At 36.7% G+C, this 21,364-nt stretch overlaps 1 protein-coding gene across 4 annotated transcripts in view; it reads left to right on the plus strand.

Annotated features, from left to right (window-relative positions):
• The window catches only part of RERE (arginine-glutamic acid dipeptide repeats), a 564,089-nt gene that overhangs the window by 186,488 nt on the left and 356,237 nt on the right, over positions 1–21,364 (plus strand). The window lies entirely within an intron of this gene.

The raw sequence follows: 21,364 nt of genomic DNA on the forward strand, positions 1-21,364 counted from the left end.
TTCTTTGACACAATTGGGGGAGTTTTTTGAAGAAACTTGAATTTCAGCATTTGTTGAACAGTGTCTTTTTATCTTGCAATGTCAGACCAAAAGCTTATAGAAGAATGACACTGTTGTGTTGATTAAAACCAACTGACCAGTTCAAATCTTGTTAAAAGATTTATCTGTCTAGTTTTCTGGAGCAAAACCCACGGGGACTTCTTTACATTCTTTTTCATTATTCTTGGAGTTATTGTTTTGTGATGTTTACAACTTTACAGTGGTTTTACTGAGTTTCTTTATATTTTTAAACTTGGCTGGGGTAAGCACTGAAAACTTTTAGCTAGCATTTGTTAGCAAAAGGTGCTGTTCTTTACTGTTCCTTTTTAATAATAACTTCCAAATAGTCCCAATAGTTCTGTTTATGTCAGTGATACTTGCAGAATATGTCTCTAATGTTTGATACCAAATGGATCATTCCTCAGTTTATCGAACAGAAGGTGGCGCTGTTAGGTACAGTGCTACAGAATACCCCCCAGAGGTGTAGGTTTCAGTTTTGAAATATAGAGTTAAGATGTCCTTAACATTTTTTTCCCATTCCATAAACATAATGTCTATTTTTCTTCTTTGGTTCTCAACTCTGCTGGCTTTACTGTCTTGTTTGCCTCACAGTGCATTTTTTAAAAAAATGGTCTTGCATATAATCTCTCATTTTGAAGATAAAATCCCTTGGGGGAAGTGAGTCATGGTATTAATAAAAATATGTTTGTAAAACAGATTCATGCCGTGGTCAAAGTAGATTTGATTGCTCTTTTTGTTGAATTCATATATTGGCCTGTGACTGAACAATGAAGTAGAGTTGTTTTCATTAGAAATTGATATATGCTTAACTTTTGTAAATTACAAATTATTTTTTTTAAACCTGTTATGAACAATTAAACGAGTACTTGTGTAGTCATGGAGACTGGAGATGTTTAGGTCAGCTGGTGTCTCTTAGAATAGACAATATCTTTAGCATTCTGTTTTCAGTATTGATGAATGCTGACCCTCCCTTTGTACTCTATTGGGTAAATGACTGGAAAATTAGTCTTAGTATCAGGAAAATGTTTTCTGAGGCATTTTTATTTTCTTTCTTGAACTTACAGCTAGTTGCATCCCCAAAAGGGAAAGATGGGAAGGGACTGTCCATTACTTACCACCATTAGATGTTTTATTGGGGGCAGGATGTGGAGTGCATGTGATTACGTACATTTTATATGTAAATATTTCTCTTCTTTAAAAGCGTTATTAACTTGTCTGCAATTATTGTTGTTTTGAGTGGCTTTTCTGATGTAGTTGGTCTTAGAACTTGGAACACCTGGGTTCAAATTCCATCTTTGATAGATCCTGACTGTGTTACTGTGGCAAGTCATTTAACACATCAATTCTCAGTCTAAACCAGTGCTGTCAAACAAATTCAAATAGAAATGGAATTCATAAACATAAAGATCCCTGTGGGAACTTAGGAAATAACATATTAACCTGATGTATGTTCTATTGTGTTTTTGTTAAAAATTTTTCTGTTACTTTTTAATCTGGTTCTGCTGCACTTGGTATATTCATTTGTAGAGAGGGTTCCCACCAGCATGGGTAGAAATAGTTTCTTCATTGGGGATTTCCTGTGCAAATGAATCACAGGTACCTATCTCTGTCCCTATCCCCCATCTCCATCCCCATCTGCAGCCTCATCCCCATCTTCCATCTTCATCCCCTTCCCCTTTTTTTATAGCACTTCTATAAATTTCCTTTTAACAGTTGATAGACAGTTGTGTGCGCATATATACACACATATACATATATACATATATCTCTATATCTATCTATATCCCCTTTTCGGATCATTCCAGAGCCTATGGAATTATAATAGTAGAATGTGGTAATGAGGCTCATATTCTGAGATCTGGGAATTTCCTATGTTTAAGGTCAGCCCTGGCAGTCTAGTTTTAGGGTACAGAAAGTCATGTATTTGTGGGCTGGTAGGGGCTGCCCTACTGTTTCCCTTTCTTTTGAATTTTCAGGATCCCTAGGCTTAGAAAAGCTCATTTGTAAAGTTGTTAGGCCATGTTAGACTTATCCCCATGGTGGAGAGGGGACAGTAGAAGAAGGAAGGGTGTGTCTAGAGAATGGGAACGACATGGGGATAGCTGCTGTTTCCTTTTATACTCCTCCTTAGGAAATAGTGACCTTATGAAGTTTGATGTATCATGTATTCAAAGTTGTAGATTCTTCATTAAGTGACACAGCAAAGTATTAAAACTGTTTGCTTTGACTTGACATAAGCAAAATAAATAATGTTGACACGAGCAAGAACTAGGAGTTTTGTAGTATAATAGAAAAGAGCAAGTAACTAGGAGATCTGGGTTAGACCCTTCCCTCTTTATCGTCAGGCAAATACATTAATCTGTGCTTCATTTTTCATCTACAGGGTAAAGTGAGGCTTTAGAGTAGTTAATACCTGGATCCTAAATTCTGGGATTATATATCTGTGTGTATATGTGTGTGTGTGTGTATAATAGGTTTATTATGGGTAATCACTTTGTTTCATTCACATACACACACATACACACACACACACACATATATCACCTTGGTTTTCTTAATCTTCAAAGATAACATGCAGTAGTATTTGACATCTTTATGTTTGTGAGTGTAATTTAAAAGAAAGATTACTGGTCAGCATTACTTTTTCTGTATTCGTAAACCTTAAAGTCCTATGTGAATATAATCATGATATCTGTGGAAAAGGTATACTATACCTCAGTAATATGGATAACCCTCATCTATACTTTTTTGTCCTTTGTGATTCTTATCTCTGCCTTTCAGTATGTTTTCCAAAGAGAAGTTAATGCCCTGAAGGCCCTCTGGTTATTTTAATAACTTGTGGATACTGATGTAGTACTCTTACTGTATTGGTTATCTGTTACTGCTGACTTTTTGGGTCATACATGTCCTTGGTGATGTTTTTTGTGCTCAAGTCATTGTTTTAGTCTGGGCTTTTGCAACTTGTGATCATTGAAAATGTTCTATGCAGTATAACTTAATTCCTTTCTGTTCACTTCTGAGTCCTCAGTTCAGCTCCATGGGAAGTGCCTGGTCTCAATTAGGTCTTCCTTCCTCCTCTCCCTTAGTATGTGTTGTACACACACACACACAACACACACACACACACACACACACACACACACACACACACACACGCGCATGCTTCCTGGGCTTACCTCCAGTGGAATTGGCCTATAATAATTTAGGCCACAGACCTTCAGTTATTGATGTGCTTTGTATTTTCAATTTGAATGGCTACACTGATGTCTCTCAAGTGACCATGGCTCTTACTGAGGAGTTGCCGTGCTATTTGAGGTTTGATATAATCATCTGATGTTATCCACTCATAGGAACATCTGGAGAGACCTTGCCACCCCTGGGGAATGCCTCTTCATTTTGATTCTGAAGCATATCTTTCAATCAGTAACTGTGTTTTTTAAGGTGCGCCCTGTGCCAGTTATTGTGTTAGTGTAGGGGATTCAAAGACAAAAATTAGGTGTTCCCTGTGCCTCCTGCTGTTATAAGAGAAACAACATGTAGCCATATAAATCCATACAAAAAAATAAATAAAAGTTAGTTTTGTGGGAAGAGACACTAACATGGGTTGGGGAGGGGAAATCAGGAAAAGCTACATTATTTGAGCTTAGCTTTGAAAGAAACCAGGCCTATGGGAGATGAAGACCAGTTTGGTCTGTAGTGTGCCTGGAGGGAAGTAATATATAATAAGCTTGGGAAAGTAGGTTGCTGTCAGGTTAGAACAGAGGAGATTGCATTTGAAACCAGAAACAATAGATAGCCATTGGAGTTACATTGAGCAGTGGAGTGACATAGTCTGATTTGTGCTCTATATTGTTTGGTTAGTATATATTGATTTTGATATGCAACGATAGTTGTACCAATTTTTTAAAAACAGGAATACGTTAAAAATCTTGTTTGACTTTAAAATGTACAGTGCATAGAAAGAGAGCCTTTAAAACTGTATTTTGCTTTACAAGTCTAATGCTATTTTGTGAGTAACAATATTCTTATATTCTCTATACGTTTCATTTAATTCTGCAACAAGATGTGGTCTGACATAGGAAGTCTTGAGAAATTTAATTGAGTTACTCTGGATGTTTGCATAGGCCACAAAAAGACATACATAATTGAATAAAGATTTTATTGAGATAAAGAAGTAGCTATGTGGACTGATAGTTACTGATATATTCTCTCTCTTCTCCCCCCCCCCCCCCATGGGTGTGGTGGGGTATGGTAGTGTCAATTATTTTTTTCTCCTTTCCTCTCCCCCCACTTTTGAAATCTCCCTGTCTTTATAATGTTACTTTTGAATGCCTTTAAAATGATCACCTTCATCATGCCTTTTTGTATCTATGATAGCTACTTTATGGCTGTCCTCAGCTTAAATGCTATTGCTACATCTTCACAAAGTTAATTGAATAGTGTGAGGTACTAATTGTCCATGTGTAGTAGTTATGTTATCATTCCCGGTGAGACTGGGAGTGTAGAAGTGCAGGCAGATTGATCCCTTTTCATGTCAGTTTTCTATTTCTCCATTTCATCTGTAGAGACTATACAGTAGAAACACTGGATTTTGGAGTCAGGAATGCCATGGCTTCAAATCTCCCACTCTGATTCTTTTAAGTTGTGTGACTGGGGGTGTATCATAGAATCTCTATGAGCGTGCATTTCCTTATCTGAAAATGGGGATACTGTGTAGAACATCTCAGAGAGTTGTTGGCAGTGATTTTCCTGACTCTGTCATCCCCTCCTTACTCATTAACCTCAAGTCTCCCTATTGTAACTAATAAGATAAAATAGAAATGCCTGTTTGGCTTTTCAAACTCTTCAGAGCCTGGCCCTCTCTTACTCTTCCAGTCTTTTTATACACTGCCACTCTCTACAAAATCTATGGCCCAGTTATGATGACCTACTTGGTATGCTTCACATATAACCCTCTCCTTTCTCCATGCCTTTGTAATGGCTCTCCTCCATTAATGTAATGTACTTTCACTTTACTTCTGCCTCATGGAATCCCTACCTTCCTTCAAAACTCAACTCCAATGCCAGCTTCTATAGGAAGCCTGTCATGATTCTTAAACTACTAGTGCCTTTTCCCTCTAAGGTCACTTTCAGTTAGTGAGTATTTGTTAAATGCCTGCTATGTGCCAGGCACTGTGCAAGTGCTAGAGATATGAAGAAATGTAAAACACATTTCTTGCCCTTAAGAAGCTCACAATCTTATGGGTAGACAACATACAGATGTTATGTAGAAGCCAGCTATATGCAGGATAAATTGGAAATAATAAACAAACTCAGTCTTGTCTTTACCTACTTAGATAAATGTTGCCTTCTTCATTAGAATGTAAGGTTCTCGATCAGGTGACTTTTCATTTTTTCCTTATGTTTCCTATCGTAGTACAACACGTTGCACATAATAAATGCTGGCTGATTGCCTAATTGATCTGGTTAGATCATGTATGTACGGTTAGATCATGTATGTAAAGTACTTTTCAGATCTAAAGTACTTTGTCTAGTCATTCTGGAAAGCAGGTTGGAACTATACCCAAATAGTTGCTAAACTGTGATGCCTTGATCCAGTGATATCACTAATAAGCCTTATCCCAAAGATAGAAAAGAAAGAGGAAATGGACCTATATTTACAAAAAACATTTTTAGCGGTTCTATTGTAGTAGTAAAGAACTGGAAACTAAGGGAGTGCCCTTAGTTTTTTATCATCAGTCGGATAATGGCTCAACAAATTATGATAGATTAAAGTAATAGAATACTACTGTACTCTCAGAAATGATGAAAGGAATGGCTTCAGGGAAACCTGGAAAGACTTGTAGAACTTTTCCAAGTGAAGTGAGCAGAACTAGGAGAACAATTTATACAGTAACAATGTTGTTTTAAAAAAAAAAGGAACAATTTTGAAAGCCTTAAGGTTTCAGATTAACACAGTGTCCAGCCTTGATTCCACAGTACAGTGATGAAGGATGATGCCTGACTTCTGAAACAGAGGGAATAGATGAAATATGCAAAATGAGACATATTTTTGGACATAGTATGTAAATTTATTTTGCCTGATAAAGTATATTTTTATTGCGGTTTTGCATTTCTTTTTTCTTTTATTCAGTATTGAGGTAGAGGTGAGGAGAGAAAAATTCATTCTTGGAAAAAAATTAATTAAAATATTAATGCAATTTAGAAATGCCAGTTGCAGCTTTTAGCTAGATCTTATGTAAAATCGTCTGGCTCATTATTTTCCATTATCAGACTATATGGTTGCATAAACCAATTAAGTGGTGGGATTAAATATAAAACAATAGAAAATAGAATTTAGAACAGTAAAAATTTGCCCTCTGTGAACTCCCTTCTGCTTCTTCATAGAATGGCAGCACTGGTGTGAAGACAGGCAGAGGTTGCCAAGAGTCACACAGTGCTTAAACTGTGAGAAACTTTAATTTGAATGTTGGCGATCTCAATGTGAGACGCTTGTCCAATTACTGTTGGGTGGAGTTTACTGAAGGAATTGAATTCTGTTAGTCTTGACATTTTCCCTATAAACCTGTAATTCTTAAATTTTTTTAAGTCATGGGCCCCTTTGGTATTCTGGTGGAAATCTTTTGAGCTCTTCTTAGAATAACTTTTTTAAATGCATATAATTAAAATGAAAATTGCAACAGTTACCAAAATATTTTTTAGAATCTGTTTATTGTAACTCAAGTTATGAGCGCTTGTTATATACAAAAGTACAAGAAAGAAGGAAATTACAGCTAAATGGACGTCTGACTCCTGCGTACTCCTTGGAGAGGCAAAGAAAGGAGTTGGTGGCGCTGATATCTAGAGCTTTATCTTTTGTGTTCCCCTATTAGAATCTAAGCCCCATGAGAGAAGACAGAAGGTATTAGTTTCCCCAGTGCTTAGTTTAGTGCCTGGTATATAGTAAGCTTGTAATAAATGCTTTGTCTGTGAAAATCATTTAACCTTGAATTACTTACAGATTTATAGAAAATAAAGTATAGTGAATAGGAAACAGACATCAGTATTAAACATCTTAATTTCACTCAGTGAATATAAATTGCTACTAGGAGACCAAAAGATCCAGTGGTTGTGTCTTATTGAGCAGACTTTCTAGTTACTTGCCAAACAGAGAAATAAATGGCTGCCGAATGTGATCTCGAGGTGTAACATAATTTCATCAGTAATTTTTTACAAGGATGGATATTAGATGATTATAAGTAATATGGTCTGAAAGCAGAGAGAAACACAGTGAAGGGTAAAACCATGCTAAAGAAATCCTGGAAAGATAATCAACTAAACAAAATCATTCTAAGGACATTCAGGGATGAAAATGGAAAGAGTACTTCAAATGGAATAAAGCAGGAAAAGATTTGTGAAAAATAATACGATAAAATTTTCTCCATCAATGATAGTAGAACCACCACATTTGGAACTTAACATTGCAGCCTCTGAATTAATGACTGAAGAGGGAAGTGGCTGTAAAGAGAACAAAGAAGTAAAAGCATTGGGATTAGATGAAATAGATAAAAATAAGGTCCTTGCTGGTGATGTACCTGTGAGCACCTTAAGAGATTGATTTCTAAGGTATCTAAAGGAGGGAAAACATCAAAAATGTAGAAAAAATCTCAACAACAGTTTATTAAGAAAACAATAAGAACCACTTATCTATTGACTATTTTCTCCCCATACAAAACTTTGATGGTCATCTGTATGTAATTTTTTAAAAAAGTTCAATATTTTTGGTTATGTTTTATGTTCCCAGCTGTATCCATCTCTTCTTATCTTGCACTGAAGAAAGCTACCATTTGACACCGGGGTGTGTGTGTGTGTGTGAGTGTGTAAAACCCTACTCTGCATATTTCTATTTATCAGTTCATTCTCTCAAGGTGGATAGCATCTTCCTTCATAGGTCCTTTGTAGTTCATTTGAGTATTTATGTTATTTGGAATAACTAGGTCTTTCACACTTATTCTTTAAACAATATTGCTGTTATGTATATAATATTCTCTTGGTTCTGCTCATTTCATTCTTCATTTTTTCATGCAAGTCTTTCCATGTTTTTGTAAAATCAGCCTGCTTATCATTTCTTACAGCATAATAGTGTTCCATCAGACTCATTTACCACACCTTGTTTAGCTGTTCAGCTAAATTGAGTGGACAGCCACTCAATTTCTCGTTCTTTGCTACCAGGAGAGAGAACCACCATAAATATTTTAAACATATATGTTCTTTTCCTATTTCTCAGATCTCCTTGGGAAATAGACCCTAATACTGGTATTGCTGGGTCAAAGAGTGTACAGAGTTTGGTAGCTCATTGGGCTTAATTCCACATTGTTCTCTAAAATGGTTGGATGAGTTCACAATTGCAGCAGTATATTAGCATCCCATTTTTTCCACATCCCTTCCCACATTTATCGTTTTTCCCTTCTATCATTTTGGCCAATCTGGTAAGTGTGAGATGATATCTCAAGGTAGTTTTAATTTGCATGTCTCTAATCAGAGCATTTTTTATATGGCTATATATAGCTTTGGTTTCTTCATTGAAAAACTGCCTGTTCATATCCTTTGACCATTTATCAATTGGGGAATGACTTGTCTGTATGTGATTTGAGAGCACAAGTAATGTGAGAGAACAAGTAGACTTTCACAAATTATATTTATCAGTAGACCATGTTTTTGCCATCTCATAGTTAACTTAGAGTTGTAGAAAACATAAGATTCTGTTGGGCTTACTGTTTATGGATTACAGAAAACCATTTTACTTAGAAGAAGAAAATCTTACTGTAGAGGCTGTACAACAAGGTTATCTCCAGCTCATATATCAAAGTCGTTCAAGATTCCTTTGAAGGTATATGAATAGAAATAACACTAATCAGTGACCCTCTGAAGATAATCATTGGGAAAGGCATAAATAAGGATACATGTTCACCAAAAGCATTCCTCTCTGTGATGGAGATACAGCACAGATTCCAGAACTGAAGGGATTCGTTGTGAATAAAAAGGTCCTCCAGGGTTTTTCTATTTTTCATTGACATCTTAATATATGTGTTCATGCCTCAAGACATTGCAGAGCCTTCTGGACGAGTATGATCACCGAAAAGAGTATATGACCTGTCCATCCACACAGATATGATCAAATGAATTTAGAATGTCTGTTGCCTAGATTTCAACGTGTACCCAAATTAACAGCTTTTCTGAGAGTATATCCCTATTTCCATCTCTGTCTCTAATTCAGACCATACTGATGGGTGTTGAATTAAGAAAAGATAGAAGAGATCAATCTGGGTTGCTTGCAGAAAATTTCAGAGAGTTTTTTCTGATTCCATGCTTCTCATAATGGTAAAGTTTCATATTTTCAATAACATTTTACTTTTGTTTCTATATGGCAGTGAGACTTGAATACAACTACCACTGTAAAATACCACTACCACTATATCACATATAGGGTAGTTGAAAAAAATGAGTAATGGATATGAGCAGATTCAAACAAATAACCAGTGAACAGCTCTGAAGGAGCAAATGATGTCATCAAAGAATTGTATTTCAAAAAAATTATATCTTCAAGAAAGATGTGCTTGTGACCTGGTGTGAATGAGGGTTGACGTGGGTGTGCAGAGTTGCTCCACTGATATACTAAGGAGAAAGCAAGGATGGCTTCCTTCACATTTGATGGATCTTCTGTAAAGATTTCTTTTTTGGAGAACATGAAAGAGACCCTCGCAGGGTAAATAGTCATGGATAAGTTGTAATCTCCATTGTTGGCAGGAAATCCTCAGTTGATAAGATCACAGATCCATTTCATTATTTGAGTTGAATATTGAGAAACCATAGCATATTCATCTCCTTTCACCTTGTTGCTATATGTGTACTTTGCTACTTTCATTTTTTAAAAAAAAATTTTTTGGGGGCGGTCAATTGGGGTTAAGTGACTTGCCCAGGGTCACATGGCTAGTAAGTGTCAAGTGTTTGGTCTGAGGCCGGATTTGGACTCAGGTCCTCCTGACTTCAGGGCTGGTGCTTTATCCACTGTGCCACCTAGCTGCCCCTTGCTTTGCTACTTTCAAGTTATCTTGTATGCCTGTCCTGTGCTTAAGGAGTATTTCACCACTGGCAAGAATGGTCATTTCCCCTGAAAGGTAGGAACGACTGCAGTTATTTGCTTAAAAGAAAGTTTAGTGTTGGGAATCTCTGGTGGCTGAATCCCCATCTTATTTTTATCCTTTCCATCTCAGGTGTTAAAGATTGAGATTTCCTCTACTTGTAAACACTTTTTGTCTCCGTGACACTGGTTGAGTAAATATTAAAATAAATAATTTTTGGAATGTTAAGATAAACTTGTGGGTCAAAAAATTGTTATAGATGTCAGTGTTTCTGTTCTTCTCTCTCAACATCCCCCAAAGCATTTGGTGCTCTTAAACCCATGAAATTTTCCTATATTTTGCCCTATTGAGTTTTTCTTATCAATTTGATTGGGGGTTTTGTTCTGTCTCTTTTTCTTCACAGTGAAGCTGGTAGGAAGAACAAGAAAAGCGGTCTAAAAATGAATTTTTGACTAGTTAACTGAAAATGTGGAGCCTTTAACCTTCTAACACTGCCAGCTTTAAGGATTTTTTTTTTGGCTTTAAAATAAAGCTTACTATTAGTAATTTTTTAAATTTGAAGATGTGACAGCAGTTCTTCCATCTTTTTTTTCCTTCATGAGTGGTTATTTAGCTTTTAATCAACTGAGCATTTTTTTAAAATTGGAGTCTTGATTTTTGTCTGTGCGTGTGACTTTATACCTTTAGTACCAGGAATTTGCCTCTGTAAAATCTAAATTTTTCTATGGCTTGTTCTATGATTACCAAATAATTCTTACGGATACACACACACACACACACACACACACACACACACACACACACACACACACACACACACACATATATGCTTTAAGGAATTTAAAACTACGACATTAACATAGGGTTTGTTGTATAATAAGAAGTCTATACCTATAAAGGTAGAATAAGCCTCTCCTGACAAAGCAGAATGGTTTGTAGCAACCATAAAGACCACTTTTAGATTCCATTATGTTGTCAATGTTTGGACCTTTTTGATTTTGGTAATGTAGGGGTTTTTTTTTCATCTTTACTTTTTTCTACATTCTTGTCTGCTTTCTTGTGTAATGATTTTAATTTCCAATTCTTTGTTTTCAAGAAATGTTTTTTTTGCTTTAGTTTTAAAGCTTCTTGTCAAAGAAATCCTGAAACCATGACTTTTTCTAAGTTTTTAAAAAATTGTCATTTATAATAGAGTGGGATGTAATGACAGTGTCATATTTTGGTTAGACAGTCATGTAATGGATGAATAATCACTTTTCCTAGCTATACCATTTGGAATTTGTGGAACAAACAACTAGTGAGGGGTTTGGAAAACATATCTCCTATTTCTTCAGCACAAAGATGTAGGAAACTGGGTTTGGAACATTGCATATGCTTTCAGTTTCTGTCAGTTTCTAGATTGGCTTTTTTGAACTTGCTTTGTCCCTCTCCCCCCCAAGCCTTTGTTACAAGGGCAATTCCCCAGATGAGAAGGAAGGAGTTAATTAGGAAATGATCATATTAGAAATGAAAAACAGAACAACAAAAGTTGTGGTATGGTCTATGGGATTTCCAGTTGAGCTTTCTCTATTTTCTATCTGTTTGACGTCCATAATCAGCTATCTTTTATGGGTCTTTACATTTGCATGACTTAAGTTCAACAAAGACTGTAGTATACTGGATTTGATCAATGAAATGATTCATACTAGTCTAGAACAGTCCAGGCATGGAAAAATGACAGATTCTGTTTGAGACTGAAATTTTCCAAATCTGATCAGAGAACAAGCCTTTTTGCAAAACTTTGTCTTATGCTCAGTCTGTTTATATAAAACCTGTTAACTGTTCAGGTCAGTTTGCTGACTTCCCCACCTTGTGGTGATATGAACCCTTGCATTAAGAGTGAGCTATAAGTGCTTTTGTAAATTAGGGTTAGTGCATATGTGTTAAACTGGGTCTTATAATATGGCTCCTTCAATTTTCTCTTTTGAAGCCATTAGTTGGGAACCATAGTTGCATGTCAACATGAACCTTGGAACTCTGTTCAAACTGAAATAAACCATCACCAAGTGATCTGTTTTTAGCCTTCTTGCATATAAAATCCATTGGTTTTACCCTAGCCGTAATCCAGAGTTCCTGAATATTAAAGAATATTGTGTCTGAGACAGGATCTGACTCTGGCCCAGCAACTGAAGTAAAACCTTTTTTCTCCACGATGAGAATCTTGCTATTACAAATATTAAACATATTTTCTAGTAATACAGGGGCCACAAGTATTATTAGAATTTTGCATCTAGATGCCCTTTTATTATTTGGATGTAGAAAGATTAAAGATTTCTTAACCAGAGCATCAGTATTTTGTTTAAATATTGCAGCTTGGTTTTTATTGCTATTTTCCTGTCACTTACAACCATATATTTTGTCAAAGTGAATCTAGGAAATCTCATGCCAGTGTGGGGACTTATTTTCATAGGAAATTCATTTTCTTCATTTTGTGGAAGTATAAGCACTAATTTTTTTCATTTGTGTGATACAAAAACTCTTGTCAAATCCCTTTCTATTTTGTGTGGCTTGGTCAGGCTAACCCCTAGGGAGTAATATGGTTACTAAACCAAACCCTAGGGCTTCCCAGGAACACTCAGATTGTGAGTGCATTTAATTCTGTTGTCCAAATCCAGTTTTAAACATCTGTGTAATTACTGTCTTGGCAATATCTGTGACATATTAACATAGTTTATTTTGGAGAACAAAAATACTCAATGTTGTATTTTTGTAATGGTCCTCACTTTATGGATTTCATATCAACCAAGTATAATTATATATGAAATGATGAAAATGCTTAACTCATTAAAACATCTGTGATAGACGAATAACATGAAGGTAAGCAGTTTTGTTTTCAGAGACTGGTAAATTTCACCAAACACACTGATTAAAAGGACTCACAATCTTAGAATGTAGCCAAGGTAAAATAAATAGGTGGGGTTTTAAGTTTGCTGTCATCTCCCAGTTACTTGTATGAAAAAAGCCCTCCTGTGCTTCATTATTTTTCTTTTCAAAGGAATACAGAGAGTAGGGAATGCCCAGCACAGTGCCTTGAAGGTGCTGAGTAAATGTTGAATTTTCTTTGTAGCCCCTACAGTACAAACTCTGGAAAAAGGCTCAATTTCCAACATTTTCTCTCTGGTTTGTGCTTTCTAAACTAGAATCTCTAGTCTTTTAGTCTCACATTAAATGGTCTTCCTTCATCTTTTGCAAGGAAGTTGGACACAGTTATATTGACATTTCTTAAGGAAAAAAAAGAAGAAATTGTTTAGTTGGTAGATTTTAAGCTTCACATTTTACATATATCATTTGATTCATTCACAGCAAGGAATCTAGGAATCTTGATAGACTTGTGGAAAAGCATTGGGTGTCATTTTTATTATGTTTTATCGGGTACTTCCTAGGTTTTGATACAACAGAAGCTCTTTTTTTTTGGTATTAGGGCTCATGTATTCAATTGAAGCTTAATAGGTTTCCTTCATGAAGTCCTGCTTACAGGGAATGAGTTAATACACAGAATGACTTATCCAGTTTCGTCATTCAGTACAGATAATTGTGTTGGGATCCCAGTGTAAGAGCTTAATTAAATCATTTGTTTATCTGATTTTGTCTTGTCGGGTTTATGAAGAACTTTTTGCAGTATAGCTTGTTCGTATCAGTGTGAAATACTTTTTTTTTCTTTTTGAGAGTAACTTTTCAATCCATTAAATTGGGTTGTTGGATTGGTGTTTGCTTGACTACAGCAACAGTGACCCTCTTTTGGGTGTTCAAGTGTGCCCTCCCTAGACAATTATGAGGTCTCATTTCTTGTCCAAAGAGGGGCTGACACTCAAGCTCTTAGTAAATGTTTGTTTACCGATCATTGTTAGATATGATCATTTCTTTGTTACTTATGCCCAAATGGGTTTGTCTTCTTTTCACAAAGCAGATTTTCATGCTGCAAAGAGCCTTGAGGGTGGGGGCGGAGCACTACAACTGCAGCTGCTGCTAATGGCACAGAAATCCTGCCACTCAGCAATTCACTTCAACTTTCTTGCAGGAGGAGTGCTTATGGTTTCACCTTCATAGATAGGGCTTCTAAAGATGAAGTAGAATAGAAACATTTTATGACAGACCTTTTAGATGAAAAAATACAGATCAGAAGCATTTTTGTTGTTCTGGCCCCTTTTTATCATCATTGAGGAGCCAGAAAATGTTAAACTAATTTTTGCCACGACTACCTTGATGCCTCATACACTTCTGTGGAAAATGTCCAACACCCTGCAGTCATTTTGGGTTAGTTTTCTTGAAGTACTGCTTTTGCTGTGTTAATTCCCCTGTCTAGAACTTGTCTAACAGTATAAGTGTTCCCCAAATCTGGGCCTGTGGCCTGACCCCCAGGCTGCTTGTACAGGATCTCCACCATATCCCAAGGAGGCCAGGGCTTGGCCTCCTGAGGAGTCCGGAACACTCTCAGAGGCAGCAGGTAGGATCCCATTGGGAACATTCTGTCCTGTGCCCTGTTACCCAGATCCTCTTGTGGCTAGAGCAGGTGCCTTGCTTTGGACTCTGCCCTCAGTGGGAGTAACTAGTTAGCAAGAGCCCTACTTGTCTCCTTTTCATTTCCAGTGGGACAGTTAATGACACGGGATTAATATGCACAGATGGATTGTGCCTTTGTCATTGCATTCTCTCCCTCTCTCCTCAGGCCTACTCCATTTCCAAACTTTTCTCTTAAAATCCAAAGCACTACCATCGTTTCAGCCACATCCTGGACTCCTCACTACCCTTTATCTGACATATCTAAACAGAAACAGGTGTCATCCCATTTCAGGCTCTTAATGAGGTTTTCCTAAAGCACAAATCTGATCGAGTCACTTTCCTATTAAGCAAATTTCAGTGGTTTCTTATTTGATTTGAGATCAAGTATTATTTCATTTTTTTCTTAGCTTTTTAAAATTTATATTTCATGTTCTATGATGCACATACTTATTAGCATAATAATAACATATTTATAATTGATAAAGAAGTGAGTATATTCAAAAATTTTTTTACTGGTAGGGAAGTTTCAAGATTACTAGTCTAACAAATTTAGGCCAAACTCTTCTGTTTGTCTTTCAAGGCCCTCTCTAATCTCATCCCCACTTACTAATACTCTCTCCTCCCCCTTTTAAAAAAAAGTTTTTGTTAATATCTCTTTTTGTTTTAACATCTTTACGGCTTTCCTCAGTATCTCTCCCAGTCTCATAGATCTATCCCATATAAGGCAGCTAGGTGAGGTTGGCTAGAGATCTAGGCCTGGAGTCAGGAAAACCTCAGTTTAGTAGTGGTCTTAGATCTTTCTAGTTGTGTGACCCTGGGTAAGTCACTTAACTTTTCAAAAACTAATTTATTAATTGATTCGTTTATTGTTTTTTGGTGAGGTGATCGAGGTTAAGTGGCTTGCCCAAGGTCACACAGCTAGTAAATGTTAAGTGTGTGAGGCCACATTTGAACTCAGGTCCTCCTGACTCCACAGCTGGTGCTCTGACTACTGCACCATCTAGCTGCCCCATCACTCAACTTTTGTTTGCCTCAGTTTCCTCAACTGTAGAATGGGTGCAATAGCAACACCTGTTAAGGGTTCAGAAGGTTGTTGTGAGGATCAAATGAGGTAATATTCATAAAGCTGAGGCTTAGCATATAATGCCTGGTATATGCTAAACATGACCTAAATGCTTATCCTCTTCCCTTTCTTTGTTCTTCCCATTTAACAAATAATACTTTTTAAAGATTAAAAAGAAAAAGAAGCAGAAAACAAAAATACATCTGAATGTATCTGGAAAAGAATGAAAACACATGTAAATGCAATACTTGTGGCTGTCTGTCCTGCCCAAAGAGTGGGTTGGCAGTTCTCTTATCTCTTCTTTTGAATCATGTTTGGGCTTTATAATTTTACCATGTTCACTTCAGATTTTTTGGTGTGTAGTTACTTTTTATTTCCTTACTTTTCCTTAGTGTACAGCCTTCTACTTGAGTTGAGCTGAGTGTGTCACTGTATTGTCACCTGTGGCTCGTTCTGAATCTTATCAGAATGCTGAGCTCTTTTCTGTTTATCCATGTACTACTCATTCAGGTTTCCAGCTCCTATTTTACCTTCTCCATTAGTCCTGCCCCTTTTAGCTGAACTCTAGTTGTAAACAGAATTAGTATGATATGATTTAGGATATAATTGTTTTAAAATGGTTTAACAAGTTAGCTTCTTTTTTTTTTTTTTTTTTGCTTTTTGGTAAGGCAGTTGGGGTTAAGTGACTTGCCTGAGGTCACACAGCTAGTAAAGTGTCAAGTGTCTGAGGTCACATTTGAACTCAGGTCCTCCTGACTCCAAGGCCAGAGCTCTATCTACTGTGCAACCTAGCTACCCCAAACAAGTTAGATTTTTACAGCTAGATCATGAGCTCCTTGAATTGTATCTCTCTATACCAAGTCGGAGCTCAGCTCAGTGACTGCCTTCTATACCAGGTCTTTTTTGATTATCCCAGTTGTTGGGCCCACCCTATCAATATCCTCATAATGCTAGATTTTGTTTTTATTTCTGTGTACGATTTTTTTTACCTTCATTCAGGAGATTATAAATTCTTTGAGGGCAGAAAGTATTTTTCTTTTTGTCATTGTATGCTCATCATCTCTCATGTAGTAGAGAATCAAATAAATGCTTGTTGAAATTAAATGAAATTGTTTTCCCCTTAGCACCAGAAATAAGCACATACTTGATTAATAGAAATATTTGCAAAATTTCCATCCCTGCTGTAAAAGAACTTGCATTCTACAGGGGCAGCATATATACAGCTAAGTAAACGTGAAAGTTTCAGGAGGCATGGGAAAACAAACCCTTAGGGGAATCCAGAGCGCTTTTTAGTTGGTAAACTCAGTTGCCTTTTTCTTTGGTTCACTTGCACAATTTGCACTTGTGTCTTGCCAGTTATGTTAAGCTCTGTCGTTTGTTTTTATCAGTAGTTTCTGGCCTTGTCTTTCACTGTATCCATTTTAGGTGATTTCCTCATGGTTAGGTATGGGTATTTTTTGTTTGTGTTGTGAACCAGTTTTTCATATGTCACTTTGCTTGCGGTAAATAAATTATTTATGTCATTATGTGGCAAAAGAAGTAAAACATGGTAGTATATATTTGAATTTTTGTGCTTCCAAAGGATCATGACACTTACAAAGCCCAGGGAGACTGTAAAGATGATGTTTTCCAATCACCTCAGTTTTACAAGAGAGAAAAATCAGGGCCAGAGATGTTAACATATAGAGTAAGTACTTGAGCCATACATATTCAGGGCAGGTGGAAATGAAGAAGTAGCTTCCTAGAGGATTTCAAATGTTAACTGTTTTTTCCTCATTCAGTTTTTGTTAAAATAGTGCCTATGTCTGAATTTCCAGCTTCTCTGGATGCATTGATGATAGGAAGGATGAAAATTTCTACTCATATATTTTACTAGAATTTAGTTCCGGAGATCATTGTGTTTAATTCGGTGGATATGAGTAATTATCATAGATGAGTGTTGTCTAGAAGTCACATGTAGCAGTATCAGTCACCTTTTGATTTTTCATAGTTTGGGGTATTCTTTTTATGAATTATTGTTAGCAAATCTTAAGGTAGCTTGACACATTGCTCTAGTCACTTTGTGCTATTAACCTGCTGGTGTGTGCTCAAGTAATAAAAATTAAGATAGTAAATATGTTGCAAGTTTTACCTTTCTGTTGTGTTTTGAAGTGAACTAGGATTTCAGTTTTCTTCTCTTTGGGATTATTATAGGTAATAGAAAATTTCCTTTAATTCTTTGTATAGCTGACTCTTCAGCATGTGAGGGACTTTGTATGAATAGTGAAAATGGTGCCAGATTTTGAGTTCTTCTTCTAGACCTCTTTTTTTTAACCTGATGTGAATAGGTCACTTAATATTTGTTTCAATTTCCTCGTCTGTGATATACTACCTATGCCACAACGTTGGATGTGAATTAAGAGTTATATATAAATGTGAATTCTTATTTAAAAAAAACTATCTTGTCTTTTTGTTGTCACATTTTCTTATTTCATTATACATTTATTTCAGAAATGAGCTTGCTGTTCTCATATTTAGACATATACAGAATGTGATTTCAAAGGGGACAAGGTAGAAGAACAGATTGAATTTGTATTTTCCTCCTTATTTAATTGTATTAGTTTTTTTAAAGTTAATGTTTGTTAGTTATTTTTTTTTTTTGAAATCTCTTAAACTCGGTAGCCAAGGGAAGAAGTGATATTCTCACCTTAAATTTACATATTTGTATTTTTGTTCTGCATTGTATAGCTAAGGGAATGCCTTGGCAGTTTTCATCCCTAAGACTGTTTTCCCCTTCATGGACTCCCTCTGGACCTTTGTGGGTTTTCAGTGTCAATGAGGGTGGTTTTACAAATAGCTGATATTTTTTCACCTATGTTAGAAAATGTATGTGCTCCAGAATAAATCCCAGGAGGGAAAGTAATGTCTCTGTGTGTTTTCAGTTGCTAAGACTAGTGGCCCACAGAGACTTGAGTTTATTACTGCCTGTTTAAGAGATGATTCATTGAGAGCAAAAATTCCATGCCTGTGTAGTAAGGCTCCTTGTCTTGAAATGTGTTCAGAAAGTTGAAGTATCCAATCTCAAAATCTATCTGCCAAAAAGGAAAAGTAAATACTTTGGTTTTATGCTAGTTGTACTACATTGTCTTGAAGACTTTTGATCATGTTTATAGATGGTGTGAAATATTCCCATTATTTATACTTTGTTCTCCATTCCCCACTGACTGATTCTTTATTCCCATTACCAGCAGGTCACCTTTTCTTCCCCTCTTTCCTCCATCCCCTGAATCACCACTCCAAAGCTATTCAACTCTTCCCCTGTGCTTTGTGGAATGCCTGCCTCATAGGTAACAAACTAGTTTTCATCCTGAACCATTTCCTTTCTCACTCTTTCCATCTTCGTATACTCACTGCAACCTGGTTTTCTTTTGATGATACAGCTCTCCTGGCTACTGTTTCCACAGTATTTGGACTTTACCTCAAATTCCCAACTCACTGGTTATAGTAGAAATGATGTATTCCTCCTTGTTTCATGCATTGTCACTTCTTGTCTCTCCTCCACCATCACTCAGTAAACTCTCCTTCCTTGGGATTAACTCAATCCCAATATACCTCCCAATCAAGGTTCTCATGGCCATTGTCCATAGACACTTCTTCCTTCCTCAGTAAGTTCAAGGACTGATGCACAATCTTTATCTTCTCCAGCCCTTGCCTTCATTCTAGGATACATCAACATTTGTATTGCTACTCCTTCTAACACCTTAACCTCACATTTCTTCAACTTAAAAAATTTCCCATGACCTTCTCCAGAGGTGGTCATACCTTGATCTTGCCATTACCTATAAATGTTCCACATCCATGTTCATAAATTATTAAATTTTTTTTATCTGTCATAATCAGTTATTTACCTCTTTAACTGCTTTACAACTCTACATCCTGTTTTTTGTCCTCATTGAGATCTTTAATCCTTCTAGCCCTGAATTCTTTCCCAAGTCATCACCCTTGGCGTTGACTACACTGTTCCCTTCCTCATCTTGATCCTGTGATAAACCAGTTCAGTGCTGCACTGTCCTCTTAAGTTTGTTGCCTCTTCATAATAGTGAAAACCTTGCTCTTCCAAACTCCAGCCTTGGATTGCTTGCATCACTGGATACTTTTATTTCTACTTGTGTGCTACAAAACCAAGCTGGGAAAAATATAAAAAATCTTGGTACTTCCGTTACTACTTCATTTGCTAAACTTCCTTTACAGATTTGGTATACAATCTCAGCTAGACCCCCTCTGTTGTAAGTAAGTTTTTATACTTCACTAATTGATTCACAGTCCCACTCAACCACGACCGCTTTTCCACACCTTTTCCTTCTGGCACTGTCTGCTTCAACCCCCATCTCACATAAAGGGGAAACCTTTCTCCTTTTCAAGGCAAACAGTTCTGCATTTCTGCTCCAGTTCTCCAGCCAGTTGTCCTCTCTGTCCTTCCTACTTGCTCGCCAGTATTCAGTCACTTGGTGTGTACTGGCTGCTTCCATACTTTTTAGAAACATGTTTTAATTTCACTGCACAATCCTCACTTGATCTGTCCATTCCTACTAGCTGTTGGTATTTCTCTTCCCTTTTGTGACTAAACTCCTGGAAAAGACCAGTTATAATAGATGCTTTCACTACCTTCCCTCTCATTCTATTCTTAGCTCTCTGTACTCTGGTTCTCAGCCTCATTGTTCACCTGAAACTGCCCTTTTGGAATTACCAATGATCTCTTATTTCCAAATCCAGTGGCTATTCTCAATCCTCATGCATCTTGAGCCCTCTGCGTGCTTTGACACTGTTGTTCATTGACTTGTCTTTGATACGATCTTTTCTGTATGTTTTCATGATAGTACTTTCTGATGGTTCACCTTCTACTTGTGAGGCCACTTCTCACTTTAATTTACTGGATTTTTGTACAGGTCATGCCTATAATCCTTGTTTGTCCCCCAAACCCTATCTTGAGCTGTCTTCCCTTTTCCTTTTATGTTATTTCACTTGATAATCTCATCAGCTTCTATACTTTCAGTTATCATTCCTATGCCCTAACCTCTCTCCTGAATTTAATCTCCAACTTTCTTTTAAATATCCCAAACTGGATGCCTTACCGACATTTTAAAACTCAGCATGTCTCAAACTGAGCTCATCTTTCTACAAAACTGTCCCCCTTTTCCAACTTTCCTAGTATGGTCAAGGTTACCACTCCCTTTTGTCCAGGTTTGCATCTGGTATCATACTTGGTTCCCGTCTCTTATACACCTCCAATCAATAGCTAAATGTTGTTAATTTTCCCTTCATCACATCTCTCCCATATACCTCCTTTTCTCCTCTCACATTGATGCCATCTTGGTGCAGGCCCTTAATTACCTGATTCCTGGACTATTGCAATAGTCTGCTGGTGGGTTTACCTGCCTCAAGTGTCTCTTCATTCCAGTTCATCTTCCACTCAGCTATCAAAGTGATTTTCTTAATCACAAGTCTGAGTATATTTCCCCCTCCTGATGCAATAAACTCCAATTACTCCCTATTACTTCCAGAACCAGGTATAAAAACCCCTTTGTTGAATTTCAAAGCCTTT

Source organism: Phascolarctos cinereus, unplaced genomic scaffold, assembly GCF_003287225.1.
Source record: "Phascolarctos cinereus isolate Bilbo 61053 unplaced genomic scaffold, phaCin_HiC Scaffold_726;HRSCAF=1367, whole genome shotgun sequence".
Lineage (NCBI taxonomy): Eukaryota > Metazoa > Chordata > Mammalia > Diprotodontia > Phascolarctidae > Phascolarctos > Phascolarctos cinereus.